The sequence below is a fragment of the Epinephelus fuscoguttatus genome, linkage group LG23 (assembly GCF_011397635.1).
Source record: "Epinephelus fuscoguttatus linkage group LG23, E.fuscoguttatus.final_Chr_v1".
In the NCBI taxonomy this organism is placed as follows: Eukaryota; Metazoa; Chordata; class Actinopteri; order Perciformes; family Serranidae; genus Epinephelus; species Epinephelus fuscoguttatus.
Window position 1 is genome coordinate 6,912,511 of NC_064774.1, and position 12,335 is coordinate 6,924,845.

The window sequence follows — 12,335 nt, forward strand, 5'->3', positions numbered from 1 at the left end:
GTAAAAATAAATGTTAGGACAGTAAAAACTTTTTCTTTATGGAAATGTCTTGGCAGTTTTTTGAGGACATTTCACCTCTCATCCAAGAGGCTTCTTCAGTTCTGAACTGACTTTCAGCTGTCTGTTATTTGCTGTCCCTCTGTCGTTGTATGTGGCCCTTCAGAAAGGCTCTGAGGAGCCAACACTGGTATTTATGATAATGACCACCAGAGGGAGCTCTTTACTGAAGTCTTGTTAAAGTACATTCGTCACAATTGAGGCTTTTTCCTAATAAATCGTTTTGGAATCAAAATAAATAAAAACTTTGCTATTTATAATTTTGTCTGAACATTTATATTCTGTGCTTGGAGTAAAACACCAGCTCACGTTATAAATAAAATCATTTTCTCATCATTTAAATAAGCACATTTTCACAGAGTAATAAACACATGGGCTCATCATGGCATCGCTGGAACCACAAAGAATATTTCTGTATCTGCACATGCTCATTCATCCATCAGCCACAGGTCATGACATCAGTCGTAGAGGTCACACTCACACAATCAGAGCCTATGTATTTGTTGTTGATGAACTCTGTTAGTTCTTCATCAATGTTTAGCATCTGGTATTAAAAATGTACACACAGAAGAGTCCTAACAACATATCTCTTTATTTACAACATGTACACATTATAAACTGTGCATTAATAAAGGCAGTGCATTGTAACAATATGCATTATAATACTGATGACTGACAACAGCTGGAGGGAGAACAGAGAGATCATTGACTGAAACCTGCTACAGCTGAGTCTGAATGATAAACATTGTTTACACTGACATGAGTTATTTCTGGTGGAATAACTTGATGAAACAAACCCAAAGAAACATGAACACCAGTTCATAGAAATACTGTTAGTAGCTAGCACACAGATGTGCTACTAAAAGGTGGAGCTGTGAACACTGCAGTCTGATTGGTCAGTAGAGGACGGTCACTCTGCTCAGGGCTGAGTTGTGTCTGGTTTTGAGGCTCATGTAACCACTGTTCATACTGTGGAGAGTTTTATTAGTAAACTGTAACTATAAAATGAAAGGATGTTTTGCTGCCTCTCACAGCAGCTGGAGTCTGAGAAAAAATAACTTCATTCACTGGGCCGACTGCCGCTGACTTTTAAGGTGGAACGTTAACTTGTAATGTTACTCAATGCATGAGTTGATGACGTGAATCCATCAGCACACCTTAAATTTCACTGTGACAACTTTGACCATCACTTTAGTTTGTATATGACACACACTTTTAGTAATGAGTGGATCTGCAAGCGTTTATATAAATTAATTTCAGCCAGGTTATGTGAACTGTATATATTCTAATCCTCACTGGGAGAAGAAGAAGAAAAGCGTTGCAGAGTGTTGTTCCTGTGGGCTACAGCAACACTAAACCCCTGAGCTTGCCTGAGAAGGACTAAATGCACAAAGCTGCTGTTTTTAAATATCCCATGGAGAGAGACTCTCACTGCAGCCTGTTCTGTGGACGATAAACCAGGTGCAGACTGATAAAGGAGGAAATACAGTGAGTGACTGTTTGCAGTGAAAACACGAGGGTCTAGGTACCATGTCTGAGGGGTACCTTCAGTTCCAAAAGTACCACACTGACAGTGTCTTTCTGGTTACAGTCTGGACTGAGTGCGTCCGTCACATGGACTTCTGTGTGGCTTAGAGGACACTTCTACCGATATATTCTAAAGTAGGCTACGCAGAGTCCGACACAGAGAGTCAGTAGAGCTGCTGCTGTCAGTCCAACATAGAGGACAATCATCTTCCAACTCTCTGGTTGTGGACTCTCTGTTGGTCTCTGAGGTCTGGGCTCATCAGCAGCTGCTGCAAAGGACAGAAAATAAAATCTCAGTGATTGAAGCACAATCATGACTGAAACAGTGAAACAGGAAACAATTCAGCACCAAAAGTACTTTAATGTTTGAGTAACTGATTTAAATATCTAACCTTGTGCTACAACATCAAAAATCTAAACATTCTGTGCTTCAAGCTTCTCAGCCCTTAAATGAGCTTAACTTTGAGTCTAAATCAAATATAAACAGGTGAATTATATAAAAACTCAACCCCTGCACAGCTGTCTTAAATGTTGAAATTAGCTCAGGAGACCAAAACTGTTTTTTGTTCCAGGCTGTAAACATGTTTATTTCTGCTGGAAAGGTGGGCGTGTTAACATGGGGGGTCTGTGCTCTCTGAGCCAGCCTCAAGTGGCCATTAGAGGAACTGCAGGTTTTGGCACCTCCACATGGGATTCATTTTTCAGCCTCGTAGGTTGCTGCTCGCTGTCAATGAGCATCTGACTCAGTCATTGTGAGGTGTCTTCCACTGTGCACAGGATTGTGGGTCAGAATAGCCTGGAAAAGCATGCACTGTGAAATGTGACCTGACACAGTGGAGCATCCTGGTGTTTTTGGCAAACTGCATTTGACATACCATGTGTTGGGACACACGCCATTTTCCAGTATACTGAATGGTGTAGTTGTGTTGGTACTGGAACTCACAGTTAGTCTTTACTGAGTTACTGAATCAACTTACCAGTGACATTGAGCCGACATGTAGCAGAGTTCCTCCCATACTTTGTGAACACTTCACACCTATACAGTCCTGAGTCATCAGTCCTGAGTCTGGGCACATGAAGTCTGAGTCGTCCCTCTCTGATGTAGATGAAACAGGACAGAGGTTCTGAGATTATTTCTCCTCTCACAATTATGGATGTTGTGTGAATACGAGGCAGGAGTGCAGAAAATCCTAAAGTGTGAACCTGCAGCTCAGATAAACATGTTCCATGAGTCAATGTGCCTGCATATAAAGGAAAGAGAATCAAAGTGCAAATAAAGCTGTCAAGTGAATTCTATGAAATGAAAATAAATGCTGTGCTCCCTTATAAACAATAGACAAGAGGAAATATTCAAAGTTAAAGACAAATAGAAAGTGTGTCTCTTTCCTAAATGTTGCAGCTGTTGTTTAAAGTCACATAGAGGAGCTTTTTAGGTGGATCAGCTTTTAGGATGATGTGTCTTCAATCAATCACATGTGTGTTAAAGTCTTGTTGTTGAATTGTCTCTTTACTGAGAGAAGCCAGCACATTATTATCTGTTAACATCTTGTCTAATCCACCAATCCTCACATAGGAAATCTGTACAACAGGATTCACATCATGACAACACCAACATCAACACATTCACACATTACCTTGGATGGCTTCAGTCATGGGACGATCTGTGTAGAGAGACGACAGTGTTCTCTGATGTGAAGTCAGAATTCTTCTTTCACAGGAGAATGAGGAGAAGGTGCAGAATTTCATGTGACTAAGAAGCTGCTGTCGCTTCTGTTCGTTCATCTGGTATTGGTAGGCTACATCTGCCGTTCAGCAACTCTTACGGTACATCAGTACGAACTGGGAGACCGCAGACAGCACTCTGGTGCATATGTGAAAAGTGATGTTAAGAGTCCTGACTGACTGCAGTGTGTGTCGAGTAAGGGGGCGTGTCCAAATGAAGCCCGTGTACCACGTGAAACGGAGCCTCGTTTCTCTGAAATCTCTCTCACACACACACACACACACACACACACACACACACACACACACATATATATATATATATCCTGGAAAACAAGACACAAAATCTCCATCACACTCTGGAAATATCTGCGAGTCAAATACATATCACTGGAAAATCTATTTGCTTCAATCAAAAAACAAGCTGCTGATTTTGCACAACCTGGAACCCATTCATCAATATCTTCAATCCATAATACTCCCACCCCAATTCCACCTCCCCACTTACCAGCTCTGTCTGCCTGTGCACCACCCATCCACAACACACATATCAGCATCCACACACACAAACACTGCAAACATACACACACTAAATTTATACAACTCTCATCTACATCAACTTTCTTTTGTTACTATCTAATCATTTCTTAATTGTGTTCATTTCTTGCTCGTTTTTTTTCTCGACTTCTCATTCACTCCATTTAGCACACACATCGACACAAACATACACACAGTCACTAACACATCCACCCAACTTCCATCCCAGCTATCATTACTTGTTAATTGCTGTCTGACTGTAGGCCCTATTTTATTTATTTAGGCTATTTCTCCTGATTTTCTTTCTCACTTTTTATTGTTTCATGATACATTCACAAGCACACGTGTATAAAAACAAACATACTCACATTTACACACCTTCAATAATAGACAGAACTGTGTGGTTCATATTGTCTTTTCGCCTTATATGCATCAGATTTCCCTACTGAGCCACTGTGTTGTGGAGACTGATACACCTCTAACCACAGTGTGATCAACCACAGCTATTTAGATGTCCTGCCACAAGTTCTGTCGCTTGCTTTCAAGCACATAGGGCGGTCCTACCACACAGAGTCCCGGTGTGGCATTAAAGTCCCTCATTGGTTCATGTTGTGAGTGTTAGTTGAAGTCTTCCTCTAAATCTCTCTGAGTCTTCATATTAAAATCATAAAGTGAAGGCAGCTGCAGTTTTCACAAGCAGCTTCTCTCCACCGACCACAGTGCATGATGGGAAACTCTCTGCTCTCCACTAATCTAATCAAGTTGAATCCAAACTTTTCTTTATGTTTCACTGGAAAGATGATTTGATTCGACTTATTGAAGGATTATTATCTTCATAAATACAAAGTGACTAAAAGTCTCTCAGCTGATTGAGTCTGTCACGAGTTGAGCTGATGAAGTTACAAACAGATACTTCCTCATGTCAAACATTTAGTGTTCAGGAGACACACAGGGGGACAGCTCTCGTCTTCAAACACCTCAGTAAGTCAAACATATTGTATAATTCAGCCTTTGTCTTGTTTTAATTGTGTCCATCAGCTGTGCTTCATTTACTGTTGTTAGTTTGACTGACCAACATTTGAATTCACCGTCGACGCAGATTAGAGAATCCATTCAAAGCGGCCCAAAGTTTCATCTTCTCTTCTTTATTCAACTCTTTTTATTTGAAGGTGAAAAACTTGCTCCAGGATTTGATCTTCACACTTGTTGTGATCTTGACTTTCTTGGTGGATATTAGTTTGGATGGTTCTAAAATGACTTGCTGTAGTTTCCTCCCAGAGAAAGAGGAAGTGTGCGGAGTTTGGATAAAGTGCGCAACAAAGAAATGCAGCTTCAACAGCGATGATTTGGCTCCTTTAAGTCTTCAAAGCTTCCAGTAAGCAACAGATTGAGTGTTTGAAGCACAACTTTGGTGCTTTGTGCAGATGTATCAGTGTCATCAATACATGACTGATTGTACTGTTGTTTATCTGTATCAACACAGACTACTAAAGTGTTTATGGATCCTCAAACTGTGGCTCGAGACAACACTGAAGCTTTTCTACATTATTACTGTAGCGACCATATGTTCACATTGAATCACCTCATCTATACACTTCATATCAAGAACTTTAAACAGACAAAGTGAGTGTGCAAATATCACAATCAGCCTTATGAAGTCTAATGTGTCAACTTTTAAGCCCTAAACTCCCAGAAACAACACTGAGGACATGAACTTGATGTCCACTGTGTAGCTATATGAGCATGAATAGAGTTGTGTGTTTTGTTCTTCTTTGTTTGAACAAATCTTCATCACTTTCTTCCTCTTTTCACCTGAATACCATCAACATTAACACTGTTTGTACTGAGAATGTAAACCATTGATATACATGTGGTGTCTTTGGTATTGATGGAAAGTTGACCTGATCAAATTCACTTTATAACAGTGAGGATTAAAGAGTTAAAGCAGAGATGAAATAACAAGCGTGTTTCATTTGCAGCTCAGTGTGTGACTGATGAGATGCAGCCAGCAGGAAGAAACTGCGTCCTCACTTCACGCCCTCTTTCATGCACTTGGGGAGGAGTTGATGGTTCCTGAGAGCAGCCCCAACAACAGGAAGTGATGTCACAAACACTCTCAGCTCCAAACTCTAACAATTAATATCAGCATAAAACATGACTTATGTCTGATCAGAATATGAAGTGACTTCTTTATTATGATGTATTCATTGTGTCTATTGTGTGACTGTAGGAGCATGGAGGGATTGTGTTTGACACATGTGTTACAGATGATTGGTTGTGTGTATGCACAAGTTTGAAAAGGCTTTATTTTCATATATATGACCTCTGAATGTTTAAATCATAATTTGACTCACTCAGTGAATGTCAGTCATTGTAAAGTCAAATAAAAACATATGTTTAAAAAATGACCAAAAGCTTTTTCATTCATGGGAACAAAAGTTCAACACACTGAAGTAGTGCTAATTTTGTTTGTTTGTTTGTTTGAGGAATCACAAAAAATCCTCCAGCTGCTGAAAAATGCTGCAGCTTTGATTAGAAGAAGTTTGAAATGAATTTCATTTAGTGATAAAAACACATTTAATTTCATGGTGTGATTAATGAATCAGATGATAATTCAGATCACACATGAAGCAAACATTTCAAATCTCTCAGATAAACTAACAGCAGAAGGTGTTTGTGATCATCAGGAACATTTAAAGAGCCTGATGGTCTAAATGATCACAGCTGTAACCTGCAGACAGGTGAGCATTTCTAAACAACAAGAGCTCCCTCTGCTGCTCTTTGTCATTAATACACCTGTTAGCAGCTCAGAGCTTTTCACTCAGCTCACACACAATGAAAGAAGGACAGTTAATAACAGACAGTAAAGTGCACGTGACAAAAAGAAAAGCTTAAAGCTCTACGTGTTCAAATTAAAGCTGTGTATAAACTGTGGATGTCACAGATGTAAACAGCCCACTGTATCAGCCAATAGCAGCGGCCTGTCAGGCTTTAATAGAGGAGGTGCAGCTGCTTTCCATTCAGGATTTTTTGAAACTGTCATATCTTATTATTCTGTTGTTAAAACTGCTTTACATTTTCTGAAGAGTGCATTATGACTTGTTTAGGACTCGAATCTCAAGGTGTATGACTCGGGACCTGACTCGTGTTTTGCCTGTCTTGATTTGGGACTTGAGTGCAGAAACTTGAGCCTGACTTTCAGACAGTGACTTCATCCCACCCCACTCTGCCACATGCCACAGGCTCATGATCTACTGCAGTGTGCAGTTAAATGGTTCAGTGGCAGCATGTGCAGTGGGGTCAAGAGTCAATCCAAAATGTAGCTAAGAAATATGTCACTATACTGAAAAACATTTGCATCATATCATACTGTACATCATGCATGATAATGTATGCATATAAAAAGAAATGTTCCAGAGTTTGATATAAAAACTTTTATTTTTGTAACGACAGAATAAAATGTGCTGTACAAGTACTTCCTGTGCACGTGTGTGTACTGTGTCAGGCAGCATAATGACATGATGGATAGACAGATGAAGTTCATGAATGGGAAATGCAACATTAAAGCAGCCAAGACACACATCATAAAACCAACAATATAAAGGACACTCTAAGAGGCTGAATATGAACTGCAGAGCAAGGAAATAAAAATAAGGACCATACTCCTCAAAATCTGACGCTTGGGCAGTGACTAACGGCGTCTGAAACCAATGACATAAGGCGTCCTTTAACGTTGGCTTGACACAGTTGCCGTTATAGTTTAATAGCGCCCAGTGGCATCAGGGGGAAACACGGTGGGGCAAGGATGAAAGTGAAGGCCACGAAAGTCCAACTGGGGCGGGCAGGAGGGGTGGTGGATGGGTCCAACAAACACAGCTTATTTTGAAAGAGACTGTATGTAAACGGTTCATTCATAACAGTAACAGCAGCCTCATGACAGAGAGAGGTATATGAGTAGTGATTCGTAAAAGACTACTGAATTACTGTAACATAGCATTTGGTCATTTGAGGTAGTCAGACCAAATTGTAAAAATTTCAAGAAAGGATGGCTTTAACGCTAACATTACATTAGCATAATCTTGGGATTAGGAGGTAGTAAACCAAACTTTAAAACAAAAGAAAGGATGGCTTTAACACTGACATTACATGAGCATAATCTGGAGGTAGTAAACAAAACTTGAAAAGAAACAAGAGAAAGGATGTTAAATATTAACATTTCAACACACGAGGTATTTGAATCATTAAAATAGTCATCAGACTTCTTTTCTTATCTGGGTAAAGATCTGATTTGAAAAGCTGATGCATCAGCCACTTGTGCAAAACTGCAGGCTACAAGTGCTGTTGTCACGACTGTAAATAAACCACTACCTCCATAGAGCCCGATCCTTCCTCGGCCTGCTGGTCTTGATGTCTCATTTACAGGTTGATGGCTGGCAGCTGCAAAAAAGGGAGATCATTCAAATGACTTCTTTACTGCTGGGTAGCTTAATGCATCAGAATATATTAGATGATCATATTTTGTCTAAATCAATCTGGAGCAGAGGAGGCATTGAGTATCAGAAAATGGAAACACTCAAGTCAAGCACAAGTTCCTCAAAGCTATACTTCAGCACTTAAATGAATGTACTTAGTTTAATGTCACCACTGCGCACAGAGAATTATTATTGGATTCTGTAGCTCTGCTCAGCTTTTTAGCATCTAGATTTTTCTGTAAAAGAACAAAGCAGCCAGTGATGCCATCTTACCTGTAACACTGAGGTCACATGTCTTGGTGTGACTATCACTGTTAACACCAATGATAAAAGTATAGATGCCTGTGTCGCTGAGCCTCAGACCAGTGAGGACACATTCAATCCGTCCCTTCTTGGCGAGCTCTAGATCACACTGAACTCGTCCCCTGTAGAGCTCATCTTGATACAGCGCAGCCTCAAAGTCAGTGTCATAAAGGTAAATTGTCCTCAGTGGCTCCCCATACATAATGTCTATGTATAGTGAGTCAACAGACACGGCAGTCTTGACAGGGAAGCGCCATGTCAGTGTGATGTTACTGTGTTCCTCTGCCTGCTAGACGTCCTGAGTTACACTGGCTGTGGATGGAGTCACACCTGGAGGGGTCAAAGGAGGAAACACACACACTGAGTAAAGAAACCTCAACAACAGGCAGAGAGATCACAAAGAGGCTGTAAAACTCTTGGTAAAACGTCCTGATCCCCACTAGGGGTCGCCAGAGCTCCACGGGTGGACTTAATGAAACTGTTGTTTTCTAAAGCTTAAACTATGATTCAAGACATGACCTCCTCACATGTTAAAGGCACAGTCAAGACCTGAACACAAGCTGTATTTACAGAGCCTTCACTCTCTGCTTAACAGCCTCGTGCTGCATTACAACAGTATGCACTTAATCCAGCTGAAGAACTGAAACAACAATGGCCAGGTATCAGGGAGAAGACATAACGGATATCTGATGAGCCGAGAATGTTTGGAGCCCAGACATTTAAGGGTTAAACCTTAGTGAGTGTCATCACTTGAGCAGTGGTATCTTCTGCACAGTGAACTGACAGTTTGTGAAAGCAGCAACAGCAAACAATCCTTCATGATGAAATCTATCACTACTCACGACGAACTGAACTCATGAACTCAGACAAAGAGTCCATTTCCCTGTTGTCGCCGCAGATGAAGCTATGTAACAAAAAGTTTTCTTGGCCACTCCTTCCTCTCAGTCACACACTGCCTCACTCTCACACATACACCCTCACACTCTCTAACTTTCACTTTCACTTTCTCACGTTTTCCTTAAAGCAGCCTGAAGGTGGCAGCAAAGGATCACGAGGCTACTTGGGACTGTACATTTAGTACATGTAGTCACGCTCTTTGGGCCATTCTTGAACAGTTTCTGCTGTGTGACATGACTTGATTATAGATTATGACATTTCCGAAACGATCAGTTTATAGGAAATAATCACGTGACATTTATCTATTGATTGTAGAAAATGACATTGTTTGTACATGTGTTCATACTGAATCCAGTCATTCTACATGTGTCTATGAATGTGTTTGAAACTTGAGTTGGAGCATCCATCACAGTGAACATCATGTCTCATCATGTGTTATACTGTAGCTGTCACAGCTGTGTGCTCATGCAGTTCAAAGTGCACACTGAGGAGCACACAAACACATTCAATATGGAAAGTTCCAACTTTGAATCATGCACTGTTTTAATGTGACGTTTTCTAATCATGTGTTGAGATCCACACTTATATTTTGGATGTATAAACCTGTAGGACTCAACCCCACAACACTGACATGACACATTTGAAGCTTTGATTCAAGTATTGATTTGTGTTTTTATTGTTATTGATGATTTTTAAATTGTTTCTAAAGTTCAACTGAATGTTTTTGTTTTTCCTGTGAAGCACTTTATAACTTTGTGTAACACAAAATAAATGTGACTGTTGTTTTTTTATCATGTGAAGATCTATATAGACCCATCTTTATATAAGTTCAATCACTCAGTGAATGAGTCACTCTTAATTCAAATCCAAAGCAAAGAGCTCCCTCTGCTGCTCTTTGTCATTAATACACCTGTTAGCAGCTCAGAGCTTTTCACTCAGCTCACACACAATGAAAGAAGGACAGTTAATAACAGACAGTTAATAACAGACAGTTAAATGTTCATGATGTCATTTGGTGATTTATTTCAACCACTGAAAAAATGCTCAGACAAAAATGGAAACAGCAACATTTTCATTTATGTTCATTTTAAACAGATGCCAACATATTTAACAGTGTGCTGCTACTCTTGACAACATGAACATGGACCTGGACGTGGTCTGGGTCATCCTGAACAAGCATTTTGTTTAGTGGAAGGTAAAAGATTATTTATTGTTGATCATTTCAATTTAGAGCTCCTTTTAAAAAGAGTAGAGGAGAAAAATTTCAATATTTTGTGGCTGAAAGTCATATAATGTGCAATACAGTGCACTGTTTATTTGGTCTATCAATGAGAGAAACAGGGGAGAAAGCATTGCTGACAAACGCCTCTGTCACCACCCGTACCGTAATACCACGAATAGACAAGCATCAAACGGAGTATGACGGTAGACTGACCTGGACATCTGACATGATCGCAGTTAGTTTCTAATCTGCGTCGACGGTGAATTCAAATGTTGGTCAGTCAAACTAACAACAGTAAATGAAGCACAGCTGATGGACACAATTAAAACAAGACAAAGGCTGAATTATACAATATGTTTGACTTACTGAGGTGTTTGAAGACGAGAGCTGTCCCCCTGTGTGTCTCCTGAACACTAAATGTTTGACATGAGGAAGTATCTGTTTGTAACTTCATCAGCTCAACTCGTGACAGACTCAATCAGCTGAGAGACTTTTAGTCACTTTGTATTTATGAAGATAATAATCCTTCAATAAGTCTAATCAAATCATCTTTACAGTGAAACATAAAGAAAAGTTTGGATTCAACTTGATTAGATTAGTGGAGAGCAGAGAGTTTCCCATCATGCACTGTGGTCGGTGGAGAGAAGCTGCTTGTGAAAAGTGCAGCTGCCTTCACTTTATGATTTGAATATGAAGACTCAGAGAGATTTAGAGGAAGACTTCAACTGACACTCACAACATGAACCAATGAGGGAGTTTATTGCGACACCGCGACTCTGTGTGGTAGGACCGCCCTATGTGAGTGAAAGCAAGCGACGGAACAGTTAAATAGCTGTGGTTGATCACACTGTGGTTAGAGGTGTATCAGTCTCCACAACACAGTGGCTCAGTAGGGAAATCTGATGCATATAAGGCGAAAAGACAATATGAACCACGCAGTTCTCTTCACTACTGATGGTGTGCAAATGTGTGTATGTCTCTGTTTATACACGTGTGTTTGTGAATGTGTTATAAGACAGTAAAAAGTGAGAAAGAAAATCAGGAGAAATAGCCTAAATAAATAAAATAGGGCCTACAGTCAGACAGCAATTAACAAGTAATGATAGCTGGGATGGAAGTTGGGTGGATGTGTTAGTGACTGTGTGTATGTTTGTGTCGATGTGTGTGCTAAATGGAGTGTATGAGAAGTCGAGAAAAAAAACGAGCAAGTAAATGAACACAATTAAGAAATGATTAGATAGTAACAAAAGAAAGTTGATGTAGATGAGAGTTGTATAAATTTAGTGTGTGTATGTTTGCAGTGTTTGTGTGTGTGGATGCTGATATGTGTGTTGTGGATGGGTGGTGCACAGGCAGACAGAGCTGGTAAGTGGGGAGGTGGAATTGGGGTGGGAGTATTATGGATTGAAGATATTGATGAATGGGTTCCAGGTTGTGCAAAATCAGCAGCTTGTTTTTTGATTGAAGCAAATAGATTTTCCAGTGATATGTATTTGACTCGCAGATATTTACAGAGTGTGATGGAGATTTTGTGTCTTGTTTTATGTGTGTGTGTGTGTGTGTGTGTGTGTGTGTGTGTGTGTGTGTGTGTGATTTCA

General features: G+C 40.0%; 2 long non-coding RNA genes across 4 annotated transcripts; one reads left to right on the forward strand and one right to left on the reverse strand.

The window, feature by feature from the left end:
* Positions 1 to 4,453: 4,453 nt before the first annotated feature.
* On the forward strand, positions 4,454 to 6,307 carry LOC125883621 (uncharacterized). Of its 2 annotated transcripts, none has more exons than XR_007448579.1 (4): positions 4,454 to 4,824; positions 5,111 to 5,218; positions 5,327 to 5,466; positions 5,823 to 6,307. It is a non-coding gene; the product is annotated as an uncharacterized LOC125883621 (long non-coding RNA). The 2 variants fall into 2 exon arrangements; XR_007448580.1 differs by having other exon boundaries at positions 4,455 to 4,824; positions 5,122 to 5,218.
* A 990-nt stretch (positions 6,308 to 7,297) lies between these two features.
* On the reverse strand, positions 7,298 to 11,413 carry LOC125883622 (uncharacterized). Of its 2 annotated transcripts, none has more exons than XR_007448581.1 (3): positions 11,104 to 11,413; positions 8,589 to 8,948; positions 7,298 to 8,280 (listed from the first exon to the last, which is right to left on the reverse strand). It is a non-coding gene; the product is annotated as an uncharacterized LOC125883622 (long non-coding RNA). The 2 variants fall into 2 exon arrangements; XR_007448582.1 differs by lacking the exon at positions 11,104 to 11,413 and adding an exon at positions 9,461 to 9,577.
* Between the last annotated feature and the right edge of the window lie 922 nt (positions 11,414 to 12,335).